At 42.2% G+C, this 15022-nt stretch overlaps 2 long non-coding RNA genes across 2 annotated transcripts; one reads left to right on the top strand and one right to left on the bottom strand.

Annotated features, from left to right (window-relative positions):
- Positions 1–2267: 2267 nt before the first annotated feature.
- LOC129052081 (uncharacterized) lies at positions 2268–4272 on the bottom strand. Its single transcript, XR_008516825.2, has 2 exons — positions 4224–4272; positions 2268–3810 (listed from the first exon to the last, which is right to left on the bottom strand). It is a non-coding gene; the product is annotated as an uncharacterized LOC129052081 (long non-coding RNA).
- A 67-nt stretch (positions 4273–4339) lies between these two features.
- Positions 4340–14236, top strand: LOC112128519 (uncharacterized). The gene is made up of 3 exons (XR_008516824.2): positions 4340–4673; positions 6203–6595; positions 12298–14236. It is a non-coding gene; the product is annotated as an uncharacterized LOC112128519 (long non-coding RNA).
- The last annotated feature ends 786 nt before the right edge of the window (positions 14237–15022 follow it).

The following is a 15022-nucleotide window of genomic DNA, read 5'->3' as shown; positions in this document are numbered from 1 at the left end:
CCCTTCCACCACCATGCAGCAGAATTCACAAGAACATAGAGCTGGATACACTTCAGACTACGAGGGTCAGACACAAGCTAAACTGGGAACGAATGCAGCCCAAGTCAAGTATGCGGCAGCCTCAGAAAACATTTTACCAAGACATTGAGGTCTACAGGAACACCCAACAAACAGCGTCTTTCTTCCCCACTTGAATTCCAAAGAAATCAAGACAAAAAGACCAAAAAAAATGGCAGATGTAAACCAAAATTTTGCTTTATCCCTGACAGAAGTATTGTTCAAAGAACAGACTCAACATGAGGGCCCAATGGGCCTGCAACTAAACCCCACAATATAAAGAAGAGTGCCCACCCACCCATCAGTCACCCTCCTTGGGTGGCCTCTGAACATAAGGCTAGTAGTGAGGGGCCCACCCAGGGAAAGTTCCAGACATGGAGGAGCCTAGTTTATACTCCCTAGATTCATCATCCAAGTGAGTGGTTTCCTTTGAGGAAACCAGAAAGCAGAGACAGGCCGTCCCCTCTAGTAAATCCTAGCGAAAGTGGGGTGGAGATGGGAGGATAAATACAAGGGAACCTTGTCCAGTGGTACCTGGGCATTTCCTGATTTTGCCCAAAATTCCTTTCCTGTGCCTTGGTTTCTTCTCCTTTTCTCCCCTCAGGTTTTGCTGGGGTTTTCACAACTCAGGCTGGAGGGTTCCATCACTCCCTCCCACAGCCTCACTCTGCCCTGGCAGAATGGATACTCCTTCTGTAAAATAAAAACTCCACTTTAATGGCTAGCTCTGTGACCTGTAAACTAAGAGAACATTCAATGATGTAGGTGTCAAAACAGGCTAGCTTGAGTTTTATATAATAAACTAGGGAACAATAATATTTTTCCTAGGAGGTCCAGAGTGAGGATCTGTCATAAGCAACTGGTCAGCAGAAACTAGAAGTTTAGGCAGAAAAGATTCTGTAAATAAGAAATGTGAACTAAGCATTGAGACCAACACTGCCGGATAGAATTTTCTGAGGTAACACAAGTGTTCTGTATCTGTGCTGGCCAAAGCAGTGGCCACTAGCTGTATGTGGCTACCGAGCATTTAACACATGGCTGGTACAAATGATAAATGGAATTCTTAATTTTATTTAATTATAATTAACTTAAATTTAGTCATATATGATTTAGCATCAGAACTGTAGGAAACAACCCCAACATGGTCATAAACTACTGTAAGGAAGTTACACGGGAATCTGGTGGATGTAGTCTTTAATCACTTAATTACACCAAACATAGAAAAACCCATTCCTAAAACCCCCAATAACTATTACACATGTGAAACAGAAATCAGCTCCCACTGGTGGGATGTGATCCATCTGAGGGCACTCCCATTTTGGGGCAAGGCAAAAGGCATAAAGACACACATATATACTTAAAATGGTACTGTTGCATTCATCTTTGAATAAGACATACACATGCATAAGTGGGTGATTACTGAATAACTTCTGAGTTAAACTGTGTAGGGTACAATTGCCTGTTAAGCCAACATATTTAACTCTTACAGCCCTTCCCAAAATGTCCCTAATGCTTTAAAGATATCTTGGTTATGAATTGCCACAATAATGCTACACAACACACCTCCCCGGAACTTAGTGGCTTAAAACAATAAGCATTTATTTAGCTCATGAGTTAATGTGTCAGCAATTTAGGCTGGGTTCAGCTGGGTGATTCTTCTGGTCTCCTCTGGGCCCACTTAAATCTGGTAGTTATCTGACTTATCATCAGCTGTGGCAATAGTGGTCCTTGGACCATGTGACACTCATTCTCCCCAAGCTAACCAAGGCACACTGTCATCATGAAAGCAGAGATATGAGCAAACAATCCCAACTCCCCAGTGCCCTTCAAATCTTTGCTTGCACCTATTAGCCAAAGAACATCACATGGGAAATCCTAGTGTCGTAGTGAGAGGCCACTACCAGGCTACATGGCAAAGGGTAGGTGTAAAGAGTTGGGACCAATAATGCAATTAATTGACCACACCCACAGAACAGTGTCAAGCCCTGGAAACCTTTCTTTCTTTCAAAAAAAAAAAAAAAATCACCGAACTGTACCAAACTCATGTGCGAATATATTTTTTAAATCCCAGTAACTCATTTGAGACTTTTAAACATGTAGAACAAAGATCATGCCCTCCCTTCCTTCCCAGATGGCATCACTGCAGGAATCTGGCCCATATAAAAGCACTCCTATTTTAGGACAAAACTAAACAAAGGTCCAAAGACATATGAATATCTAAAATTGAAAAAGTTTATTTATCTTTGAATATATCACAAGCATGCTCAACTGGCAACATTTTTTAAAATTAGGTAAAATGTACAAGGTGTATCTTCCCATAAATTAATGAAACTGATTTTGAACAAACAAAACTGACACACAGATACATTTTCTAAGTGATGCACTTTTCCAATGATGTCGGCATTACTCAAAACATTTTTTAGAATATAAACATATAATTGATTTTATAATTGCTGTCAGAAATAAAGGCACATTCTTTTACTGTCTCAGAACATTCAAGATGTTTTCAATTACAAGTACCAAAAGCAGCCACAACTCAAATGGCTCAAGCAGTTAAAGGAATTATTCTTTCCCATAAAAGAGGTCCTGAGGTAGCGCTAGAGTGGCTGACCTTCTGCTATGATAAGTATTGAGGGGTTTCCCAGGACACAGGATCAATGCTAAAACTGGCAAAACCCCAATGGACTGATCCCTTCAATGGATGACAGGATCCTCTATGGCTGACAGACTCTAAAGTTCTTAGTTCTTAGCTTTGACAGGACAGAGAACCGACACATCCCACCTGCAGCCACACTCATCCCCTTATTATTACCAGATCTTATCAAAAGCTGACTTGAAGAGGAAAAAAGGCCAAAAGACTTCTCTTCACCTAACTGCTGATGCCCTCCTTTTGGTTTTATGGTCCCAACCTGACAGCTACTCTCGGCTACAAAGAACCCCTTCTTGACAGACGACTGCCAGCTGCAGGCTAGATCAGACTGGTCTCCGGAGATTGCACAGATCGTGAACTTGTGCCCTATGTTTCACCTTTTTGCATTTATAGCCTAATTATAATACATTTAAATGTTAAATCTTCACCCCAGAGTGAACATAGGTCATCCGCTTTTGGATACTCTTCATATGTAAGCCCAGTGCGTGTCTCTAACGAGTTTCCTCCATTAATTTTCATAGGCTTCTCCTGTATGCTACAGAATACGTATATCCTACCTCTCCACCTAGCATAAATACCTACCTTTTCTCCTTCAAAGTATGCTTTATGGCCTCAGGTAGAGGCCTGCTTCCTGCCTGCAAGTTGTAACCTCTTAGAAATAAAGTTATATTTTGTTTATTTTGATTCTTTTCAGTCGACACATGCAAACAGGAACGAGTTGGCTGCTTGAGGGTTGGTTCCTTGCGCATCTCAGTGAGTCTTGAAAAACCCCAGATCCGTCCTTCCTTCCTGCCGCATGTCATCCTAAGGCCAGTGTCTGTCAGGGGGGCAAGGCGGCAGCAGTACTTTTGGGAAACATCCAGAATAACATAAAAAAGCCCCTTTTTCCCCACACGTGTCTTTTTATCCAGAGGCTCTTGTTTTCCACAAGTTCTTCAGTGATTTCTCCCCAGTCTCATTGGCTAGGATTGGCTTTCATGCCTCTTAACAGGATTGGCCATGGTTCATCACGGGTCACCTTGAAAGCTGAACCCTGCCAGCTTTCCCTGAATCTCCTGACTACGGTGGAGGAGTGTGGATCCTGGAACTAAACTGAGGTGATACTGAGGAAAAGAGAGAAACCAACAGTAAACGCTGCACATCCTCTGTCTGGTAAATGTGCATCACTGATTGCATCCATTCTAGTTTCAACCAGAGAGACGGAAGCATTAAGAATGACATAGAATATGGAATTTGCTATAGGGATTTGAGCTTCTACATTTGTGGGAAGGAGCGAGTTGAACACTTAGGGACAGCTGTTGCTTCCGTGTCTGGTGGGGGGCCTGAGAGTGGCAGGACAAACAGCCTGGCCCAGAAGTGGAAGAAACTGAAGGTGGAGTCCTGAGAGCTGAATCTGCCGCAGGCCCGCGGGCCGCCCGGGAGTTAGGAAAGTTAGAGGGGCTCCACGCCCACAAGGTAAGCCAGCAGACGGGGACAATTCCCCGGGCTGCGACAGTCCCTAATGTCGGGCACCTACCTTTCAAGCCTACGAGACGACAACGCTGCGTCACTTCCGCCTCACGAAGCCCGCATTAGGTCACGTGGCCTGTGCTAACCCCGGAAACCTACGGGCAAGGGAATTCTGGGAAACGTAGTTCCCACTTAGCTAGGTGGACATGGTACAAAGCCACATTACCACGCTAAGTGTGGCTTTGATTTTTAGAAACAACCGCCTCATGCTAAGTCTAGGGAATACAGTGGTTGAATGGGGTGAGCGCTGACCTTTAGCTATTCTGGAGGAACATGTGACTTTCACTTATTTTCTTTCATGCTTTCCCACACAGTGCTATGGACTCTGATCGCCCAACCAGAGCAAACCCAGAAGGACAACTCTCCAAGCCTTTCAATCACTCCCACTAACCAACCCGTAGTGTGGACACACTATTGTGAGGCCTACTAAGGATGTACTGCTGATGACCTTTTGAAGGTAAGTCAGATGCAGTTAATCCTAAGAGCTTGGTTAGCCCCCTGCATCTTACTGAACACAGTAAATCAAAAGCGCTGTGCCCGTGAGACAAATATGAGGAATTCCCTCTACAGTTTTGAAATATGTATCAATGCTAAACAAAGTAGGGGGATGTGGGGAGCATGAAAACAAAAAGACAAGGTCTGACAGACACATGAGAGAGGTGTCTGTTTCAGAGGCTTAGTTCAAGTGGTTACTGTATTTAGGCTATTTAATTTAAAGGTGGTTACTGTATTTACATACACATCAGAGAAGTCCAAAATTTTAAAGTAAAGATCAGTTTGCAAAGATCTTGTCAAATTATTCGTTTTAAAATGAGGACCCTTATAACTACACAGGTACTCAAAAATATTTTGTTAATGAAAGAAGCTGGACACAAAAGATTACACCATGTACAATTTCATTTATATGAAGTTCTGAAACAGGCAAAACTAATCTATGATGGGAAAAAATCAGAATAGAGTTCACCTTGGGGGTTGGAGGTAGACTTACCTGGAAAGGGGCCTAAGGAAACCTTCAAGGATAATGAATGTACACATTTGTCAAAATTCACCATAGGGGTGAAGAGTACTGATGCCTGCCAGTTATATGAAAAGCATCAAAAAATAAGATGGATTGATGGATGTATACAAGTGTAGATAGACATATACAAAAAACAAATACAGCAGAATATTAATTGCAGAATCTATGTGGCGAGTATGTAGTTCAGCCCAGGATTGAGTCATAGATAGATGGATGTCATAGATAGATAGTCATAGGTAGATACAGAAATACTGATTGGGGAAGAGATAGTAAAGAAGTCATGGGAAAAGGATATAAAAAAAGAGAGAAAAGTGGCCAGGCGCAGTGGCTCACGCCTGTAGTCCCAGCACTTTGGGAGGCAAAGGTGGGCGGATCAGGAGGTCAGGAGAACGAGACCATCCTGGCTAACATGGTGAAACCCCGTCTCTACTAAAAAAAAAAAAAAATACAAAAAATTAGCCAGGCATGGTGGCAGGCACCTATGGTCCCAGCTACTCGGGAGGCTGAGGCAGGAGAACGGCATGAACCTGGGAGGCGGAGCTTGCAGTGAGCCGAGATCGGGCCACTGCACTCCAGCCTGGGAGACAGAGCAAGACTCTGTCTGAAAAGAAAAAAAAGAGAGAAAAGTTACTGTCAGTTAATAGGAAGATATCAACAGACAGTCCAGACATTCAGAATATTTAATGTGATTCACTCTAATCTTCAAATTACATGATATACAATCAACCTGTTGAGCTCCATTTCTCTCATAGTTACTAGGTGCTTGCTATGTGACTACCCTAAGCCAAGCACTTTTGCAAGCATTGTCCACAGCACGCTAAGAATCCTCCTCTACTTATTCTACTCTTAATAGCCCTATATTTGTCCATTATAACATAATGTGCTGCATAACAGACCACCACAAAACTCAGTGGTGATCTGAGTGGGTCACAATAGTAAACAATTATTTCTTGCTTACATGTTTTCAGAGTGGCTAGTGGTTGGCCCATGTAGGCTGAGCTCAGCTGGTCCATCCTCCTTGGACCCACAGACTCCCTGGGGTATGTTCTTCTCATGATAATGTCTGCAACACAAGAGGGCAAGACATCCTACACAAGCACATTTCAAGACTTGGCTCACATCATCTCTGCTAAAATTCCATTATCCAAAGCAAGGAACACAACTGGTCCAAATAAGCACAGGCCTCCATATATCCAGATCTAAAAATGGAGTGTTCGCCTCAAGCTCCTTATTTATCACTGCAAGAGATTCTGGGGCTGGCAACTAGTGACATGAGCTGGAATCCTCTTCCTGAAATTACTGTCTTCTTGGATGGGCTCTCCACATCTTCCACCATGAAGTAAAAACAATTCTTTGTGTGTGTAAGTAGACCAATTCAAGTCTACTTACCAATTCAAGTCAAGACTATTTTGTTTTGCCTCTTTCAGCTTCCCCCAAGGTAGAATCCCAAGGGGACAATTACAAACATCTGGCCAAGAGAAGGAATACAGGCCACTTATTTTTCTGCTTTAGGAGAAGTCAATTAGAGTTTCCATTTCCTCAGTTAAATGTCACCTTTTTACAACATCCTGGAGGGAGAGTTGGCAGCCCTGTCATTAGGGGGAAAAATTCTTTCAGGGAAAGGCTTATTGTCTAAAAAGATACAGAAGGGTCCAGAGATGAAAGGACCTTCTCAGGCTGTCTGAGTTTTCCAGAGCTCTCGGTTTCTATTTTGAGCTGAGCATTTGGCTTCCCTGGTATCCTCGAGTGAGCTTTGTCAGCTCAGCCTCCCTGCATCACTTTTCTACCATTTGCAAAAAAAAGGATAATAAGACTTGCTGCTGGTTAATGCATATAAAATGCTCTAAGGAGCTTGGCGGGAAGGTAGGCTTCTCAAGGGGAAAGCTGTCAACATGTTTTATCCTGATCTCCAGATATTTTCACTGTCTGGTACCCCTCATTAGAGCATCTGGTCCTTTCTCAGAGAAGTTAGATGAAAGCCAAAATAAATGGAGCAGAGAGGATCCCTTCTCCTGCCTCTGCTGCAAAGGAGATATGTCAAGTTGAGTGATGAACGATTACTCTTCTTCACTTGCTAACACTTTGTACCCTATTTTCAAATTAAGGAGCACATTGTTGGTGCACCCAAAAGGTTAAACACTCCCACTTCTTTGCTGTAGTCACTAATTGGTGCTTTATCACAATTTCTGTGGAGGGAACATCTTGTCTGCAGAATCCTTCCTCCACAGAGCTGGATGAGATTTTGAGAGCATCTCAAGTTTCTAAAGTTAGATCATGAATCACTCTTCTGCTTGTAAGGAGGTAAGGCCCCGTCTGTTATTAATAATTGTCTGCAACTTATTTTAAACTGTATTGAAAAATAAGATGGATTGATGCATTTTTAAAAATTCTTTTTAAAAATTATTTGGAAAATTCTTCCTTTTTCAATTATAGGGGGACTTATTTTCTCTCTCTCTCTCTCTCTCTCTCTCTCTCTCTCTCTCTCTCTCAGTATTTTACTTATCTATAGAACAAGAACTTCTGCCCTTTTCAAAATATTGGGAGGCAAGGAGGTGGGCATCTGGAATTCTCATAATGCTGCCAGTGGGAGTACGACACGGTTCCACTTTGGAAAACGGTTTTTATTATCTAAAATTGCTAAGCATCTTTTGTGCGTATATCTCTATAAGTGGAACCTCTGGGTTCTAAAGGATAGTTCTAGGGATATGCCTAACAGAAATACCTGCATATTTTCACAAAAGACACATATCAGAATGTTTTAATCAGTCAAATCTAGAAACTAGATATGGTTTCTAGATGTATTCACAGGGCATTCCACTCTACTGTTGATGCAGTTTACCCGTCAACAGTAGAATGGGTAAATTGCAATGTATTCACAGAGTGGAATACTATAGAGCAATGAGAATTAACAGGTCACATCTACACACAACATGGGTGAACCTCACAATCATCATTTTGAGCAAAAGAAGTCAGACACAAAAAGAACCCATACAGCTTCTAGGGGGCTGGTAATGCCTCAATTGTTGTTCCGGGTGCTGGTTACACAAGTGTCTTCCATTTGTGAAAATGTGCTGAGTTGTCTGCTCATGTTGAGTGCTCTCCTCTGTGTATTTTCCTTCAACAAGAAGTTAACACAATATGCATATAGAAAAATTGCCCCGAAAGTCAAAATAGAAAGTATTTGGAAAAAACTTCCACCTAATTTTTTCATCCTTTCACTCCTCACTCCTCCCCTGGAAAGGGCAGGGCTGTAGCTGACTGGTGATGAGGTGGGAGAAGGAGCCATATTCACACACAGCCTGGTGGCCCCTTTTCTCCCTGTTCCTGAGCCCTTCCCTGATCCCTCTGTCTTGACTGCCATAATCTGGAAGGTGAGAAGTAACAACTTTCCTTTTTTCTGGCCAGGCCAGTGGACCTGCTCTGCAGACCCAGGCTCCTCTCCCATGGAGCATCCCAAGTCTGCCCTTATGGGAAGAAGCAGGAGCCCTGTCTGGCTGTACCCCAAGCTGCTTTCTCTGGACCAATGATGTCAGCAATAGAGATATCATTTTGAAATGTTACTGGTTTATCAACTTACTATACTATTATTATTTTAGAGTGTACTTCCTTCTACTTAAACATTTAAAAAAATAGTTAAAAGTAGCCCGGGTGCAGGCTCATGCCTGTAATCCCAGTACTTTGGGAGGCCGAGGCAGGCGGATCATGAGGTCAGGAGTTCAAGACCAGCCTGACCAACATGGTGAAACCCCGTCTCTGCTAAAAATACAAAAATTAGCTGGGCATGGTGGCGCATGCATGTAATCCCAGCTACTCAGGAGGCTGAGGCAGGAGAATTGCTTGAACCTGGGAGGCAAAGGTTGCAGTGAGCCGAGATAGTGCCACTGCACTCCAGCTTTGGCGACAGAGCAAGACTCCGTCTCAAACAAAGAAAGAAATAAAGAAAAAATAGTTAAATGTAAAACTGCCTCAAGCAGGTCCTTCGGGAGGAATTCCAGAAGGCGGCATTATTGTCACAGGAGACGACAGCTCCATACCTGTTATTGCCCCTGAAGACCTTCCAGTGGGACAGGCTGCGGAGGTGGAAGACAGTGATACTGATGATCCCGACCTTGTGTAGGCCTAGGCTAACATACGTATTTGCGACTTAGTTTTAAACAAAAAAGTTTAAAAAGTAAAAAATTTAAAAATGTAGAAAAAACTTTATAAAACAAGGATATAAAGAAAGAAAATATTTTTGTACACCTGTACAATGTGTTTGTGTTTTAAGCTAAGTGTTATTACAAAAGAGTCAAAAGTTTTAAAAAATTAAAAAGTTTAAAAAGTAAAAAAGCTTGACAGTAAGCTAAGGTTAACGTGTTATTGAAGGAAGCGAAATTTTTTTTTTAAATTTAGTGTAGCCTAGGCATAGAGCGTTAATAAAGTCTACAGTAGTGCACAGTAATGTCCTAGGCCTTCCCATTCACTCACCACTCACTCACTGATTTGCCCAGAGCAACAGTCGGTCCTGCAAACTCCATTTATGTAAGTGCCCTTGACAGGTATATCATTTTGTATCTTTTTTTTTTCTTTTTTTCAGACAGAGTCTAGCTCTATTGCCAGGCTAGCGTGCAGTGGCACCATCTCAGCTTACTGCAACCTCCTCCTCCTAGGTTCAAGAGATTCTCCTGCCTCAACCTCCTGAGTAGCTAGGATTACACGCCACCGAGCCCAGCTAATTTTCTGTATATTTAGTAGAGATGGGGTTTCACCATGTTGGCCAGGATGGTCTCAGTCTCCTGACCTCATGATCCGCCCACCTCGGCCTCCCAAAGTGCTGGGATTATAGGTGTGAGCCACTGTGCCCGGCCTATTTTGTATCTTTTATACCATGTGTTTACTGTATCTTTTCTATGTTTCCATATATTTATATACATAAATTATTACCATTGTGTTACAATTGCCTACAGTACTCCGTACAGTATCATCCTGTATAGGTTTGTAACCTAGGAGCAACAGGACTTACCATATAGCCTAGGTGGATCAGCCATCTAGTTTTATGTAAATACACTCTGTGATACTCACACAATGACAAAATCACCTAATGATGAATTTTTCAGAACGTATCTCTATCATTAAGCAACACACAACTGAACTTCAAGAACATATTAAGCCCCTCCCCCTCACACTATAGGTCTCTGGAGTCACAAGTTGGCCTGGGAGAAGAGTTTAAGCCAATTATAGATTACAGTTATAGCCTGGATAGAATTAAGTCAAAAGTAATTAAAATGTTAAAGAATTTGCTCAAGATTTTATTAAGGGACAGGAAAGAGGAAATTGACAAAGTGTGGCTATAGGCAATGACTGCAAGAAATAAAAACTATTCCTGGTTTATATCCCCCTGAATTTGACAGGTTACAGATTATTTTTAACAACAAAATCGTAATAGCACAGGAAAACAAGAAAGGCCATCAAAAGGCTATAAAATGTTTTTAAATCCTGGGAAGATACCAGATGGAGTTACGTTAGTATAAAAATCGGAACTGAGAACATGCTAGCCCAGAAGACCTGAGATGACTGAGGCTAACCCCCAAGGGCCCCAGAGAACTCCATAGTCTCTACAGAGAAACACCAGGTGCAGGGGCTGGCCAGGCAGCCATGATCAGAGAGATTTATGGAAGAACTGCATTCTGAATCAGTGACAGTGCTAATGGGGGTTTCCTGGAGCTGTTGAGGGAGGGTGGAGATTGATTTCAAAGAAGCATGAGGGAAATTTTGAGAGTGATGGGAGTATTCTATATCTTAATTGGGATGGTGGTTAAACAGCAGATAGACTGGACACCAAAAATCAATGCACCACTGCGCTCCAGCCTTTTTACATTTTATTATATGTAAATTATACCTTAGTAAAGTTGATTTTTTAAAAGAGATTTCAGCTACACATTAACCAGCTGAAAGGTATGGGTCGTGTTTGGATCCTAATTCAAACAGTTTAGGGAAACGAGAACTTAAAGAATAAATTGGAAAATATGAACATAATCTGGATAGTCTATGATTTAGGTATTATTGCTGATTTAGAGGTGGGTATGATGAAGGTATTGTGGTACATTTAAAAGGAGCATCCTTATCTCTTAGAGATTTACACTAAAATGTTTACAAATGAAAGTATACAATGTCTAGGGTTTGATTCAAAATAATTCAGGGGGGTGGATATAATGAAAGGGACTACAAAGGAAACAAAATTGGCCACGAGTTAATTATTGGGTGATGGATACATGAGGCTCATTATACTCTTCCCATTACTTTTTTGTATATTTGGAATTTTCCACATTAAAAACTTAGAAATAAAAAAAAAAGAGAGATCATTTTGATGTTTAATTCCCATTGCTTGTGTCTGTTTCTCAACTGATTCTAAAGATGGAAGGCAAAGAAGTACAACTAATTGTAAGCCCTTAAACCTCAAAAACTTCTTGTTTAGCAGTTAAGAAATGCAGGCAAGAGTAAATGTATTGCTTTTATTTTATAGAACATTAAGACCAGAGATTCTGAGCTCCTACAGCTGGGGTTTTAGGGTATGATGACTGCCTCCTTGGAACAAGACCAACTGAATAATTAGAAAAGCAGAATTAATTAATCTCCTTTCTATAATATTTCCCTGTACTACCTAAAGAAGCTGTTTTTATTTATCTATTTTAATTTGTACTTGTATAAATTTATGGGGTACAAGTGTAATTTTGTTACATGCATAGACTGCATAGTGGTGAAGTCAGGGTTGTCAGTGTACCCATCACTCAAATAACATACATTGTACCCACCAAGTAATCTCTAATGTTATGGGTGCCCATTGATTTAGAGTGACTGGATGTAACGTCAGAGGTTATCTCTGTGCTGAGTTAGACATCACAGTCGCCAATTGCCATAGAAGGGGAAAATAGAGCAAATCCTTCCATGAAGAAATAGAATCCAGCTCTTCTCTATCTCTTCAATTTAGGCCTAGACGTGTGACTTGCATTTTTTTTCATGTAGCAAACAAGCCAAACAGCAGCTTGAAAAATGCTTTCTACTTACACATACCCTCTTGCTGCAGGGAACCCTTCCACCATCATGTGAAGAAGCGTGGTCTAGCCTGCTGGAGGATGAGAGATCACATGGAATGAGGCCAAAACCATTCCAGCCAAAGCCCCAGTAATAGAATTAAGATCATCCAAGACCATGGCATCCCGCCTGAGAAGTTCAGATGAGAAGGGCCACCTGAACAACCAACAGAATCTTAAAAAGTAAAAAATGAGTGTTACCACTATGCATCTATTAGAATGGCAGAAATCGAAGACACTGACAACAGCAAATGCTGGTGAGGGTGTGGAGCAACAGGAACTCTCACTCACTGAAGATGGAAATGCAAAATAGTGCAGCTACTTTGGAAAACAGTTTGGCTGTTTCTTACAACACTAAACATGCTATTATTATATGATCCAGAAATTGTGCTCCTTAGCACTTACCCAAAAAAGTTGAAAACTTATGTACACACAAAAACCTGCACATGGATATTTATAGCAGTTTTTGATATGGTTTGGCTCTGTGTCCCCACAGAAATCTCATCTTGTATTTGTATAAATTTATGGGGTACAAGTGTAATTTTGTCAACATGCATAGACATGCATAGACTGCATAGCTCCCATAATTCCCACATGTTGTGGGAGGGACCTGGTGGGAGGTGATTGAATCATAGGGGCAGGTCTTTCCTGTCCTGTTCTTGTGATAGTGAGTGGGTCTCACAAGATCTGATGGTTTTAAATAACAGGAATTTATCTGCACAAGCTCTTTTATTTTGCCTGCTGCCATCCACATAATATGTGACTTGCTCCTCCTTGCCTTCTACCATGATTGTGAGGCCTCCCCAGCCATGTGGAACTGTAAATTCAGTTAAATCTCTTTCTTTTGTAAATTGCCCAGTCTTGGGTATGTCTTTATCAGCAGAGTAAATGTGGACTAATACAGTAAATTGGTAAATTGGTACCAGTAGAGTGGGGTGTTGCTTAAAATATCCTCAAAAATGTGGAAGTAACTTTGGAACTGGGTAACAGGCAGAGGATGGAACAGTTTGGAGGGCTCAGAAGAAGACAGGAAAATGTGGGAAAGTTTGGAACTTCCTAGAGACCTGTTGAGTGGCTTTGACAAAAATGCTGATAGTGATATGAACAATAAGGACCAGGCTGAGGTGGTCTCAGAGGGAGATGAGGAACTTGTTGAGAAATGGAGCAAAGGTGACTCTTGTTATGCTTTAGAAAAGAGACTGGTGCATTTTGCCCCTGCCCTAGAGACTTGTGGAACTTTAAACTTGAGAGAGATGATTTAGGGTATCTGGTGGAGGAAATTTCTAAGCAGTAACGCATTCATGAGGTGACTTGGGTGCTGTTAAAGGCACTCAGTTTCAAAATGGAAACAGAGCATAAAAGTTTGGGAAATTTGCAGTCTGGCAACGCAATAGAAAATAAAATCCCATTTTCTGAAGAGAAATTCAAGCTAGCTGCAGAAATTTGCCTAATAACGAGGAGCCAAATGTTAATCCCCAAGACAATGGAGAAAATGTCTCCAGGGCATGTCAGAGGTCTTCACAGCAGCCTCTTCCATCAAAGGCCCAGAGGCCTAGGAGGAAAAAATGGTTTCCAAAGGCCCAGGGTTCCCAATCTGTGTGCAGCCTAGGGACTTGGTGCCCTGCCTCTCAGCCGCTCCAGCCATAGCTTCAGAGGGTGCAAGCCCCAAGCCTTGGCAGCTGCCACATGGTGTTGAACCTGGGAGTGCACAGAAGTCAAGGATTGAGGTTTGGGAACCTCCACCTAGGTTTCAGAGGAGGTATGGAAATGCCTGGATGTCCAGTCAAGAGTCTGCTGCTGAGTGGGGCACCCATGGAAACCCCTGCTAGGCCAGTGTGGAAGGGAAATGTGGGATGGAGGCCCCCACACAGAGTCCCCACTGGGGCACTGCCTAGTGGAACTGTGAGAAGAAGGCCACTGTCCTCCAGATTCAAGAATCTGGAGGTGGTCCTCCAGATCCACCAACAACTTGCACCGTGCACCTGGAAAAGTTGAAGACACTCAACGCCAGCCCATGAAAGCAACCACGAGGGAGGCTGTACCCTGCAAAGCCACAGGAGCAAAGCTATCCAAAACCATGGGAACCCACCTCTTACATCAGCATGACCTAGATGTGAGAGATGGAGTCAAAGGAGATCATTTTGGAATTTTAAGATTCGACTGCCTTGCTGGATTTTGGACTTGCATGGGGCCTGTAACCCCTTTGTTTTGGCCAATTTCTCCCATTTGGAATGACTGTATTTACCCAATGGCTGTACCCACATTGTATCTAGGAAGTAACTAACTTGCTTTTGATTTTACAGACTCATAGGTGGAAGGGACTTGCCTTGTCTCACAGGAGACGTTGGACTGTGGACTTTTGAGTTAATGATGAAATGAGTTGAGACTTTGGGGGACTGTTGGGAAGGCATGATTGGTTTTGAAAGGTGAAGATATGAGATTTGGGAGGGGCCGGGGTGGAATGATATGGTTTGGCTCTGTGTCCCCACCCAAATCTCATCTTGTAGCTCCCATAATTCTCACATGTGGGAGGGACTTGGTAGGAGATGACTGAATCATGGGGATGGGTCTTTCCCACACTGTTCTCATGATAGGGAATGGGTCTCATGAGATCTGATGGTTTTAAAAAACGGAAGTTTCTCTGTACAAGCTCTTTTGTTTTGCCTGCCACCATTCACGGAAGATGTGACTTGCTCCTCCTGCCTTCCACCATGATTG

This window comes from Pongo abelii, chromosome 21 (genome assembly GCF_028885655.2).
Source record: "Pongo abelii isolate AG06213 chromosome 21, NHGRI_mPonAbe1-v2.0_pri, whole genome shotgun sequence".
Lineage (NCBI taxonomy): Eukaryota > Metazoa > Chordata > Mammalia > Primates > Hominidae > Pongo > Pongo abelii.
Note: the sequence above shows the minus strand (reverse complement) of the source record. Positions and strands in the feature narration are given on the sequence as shown.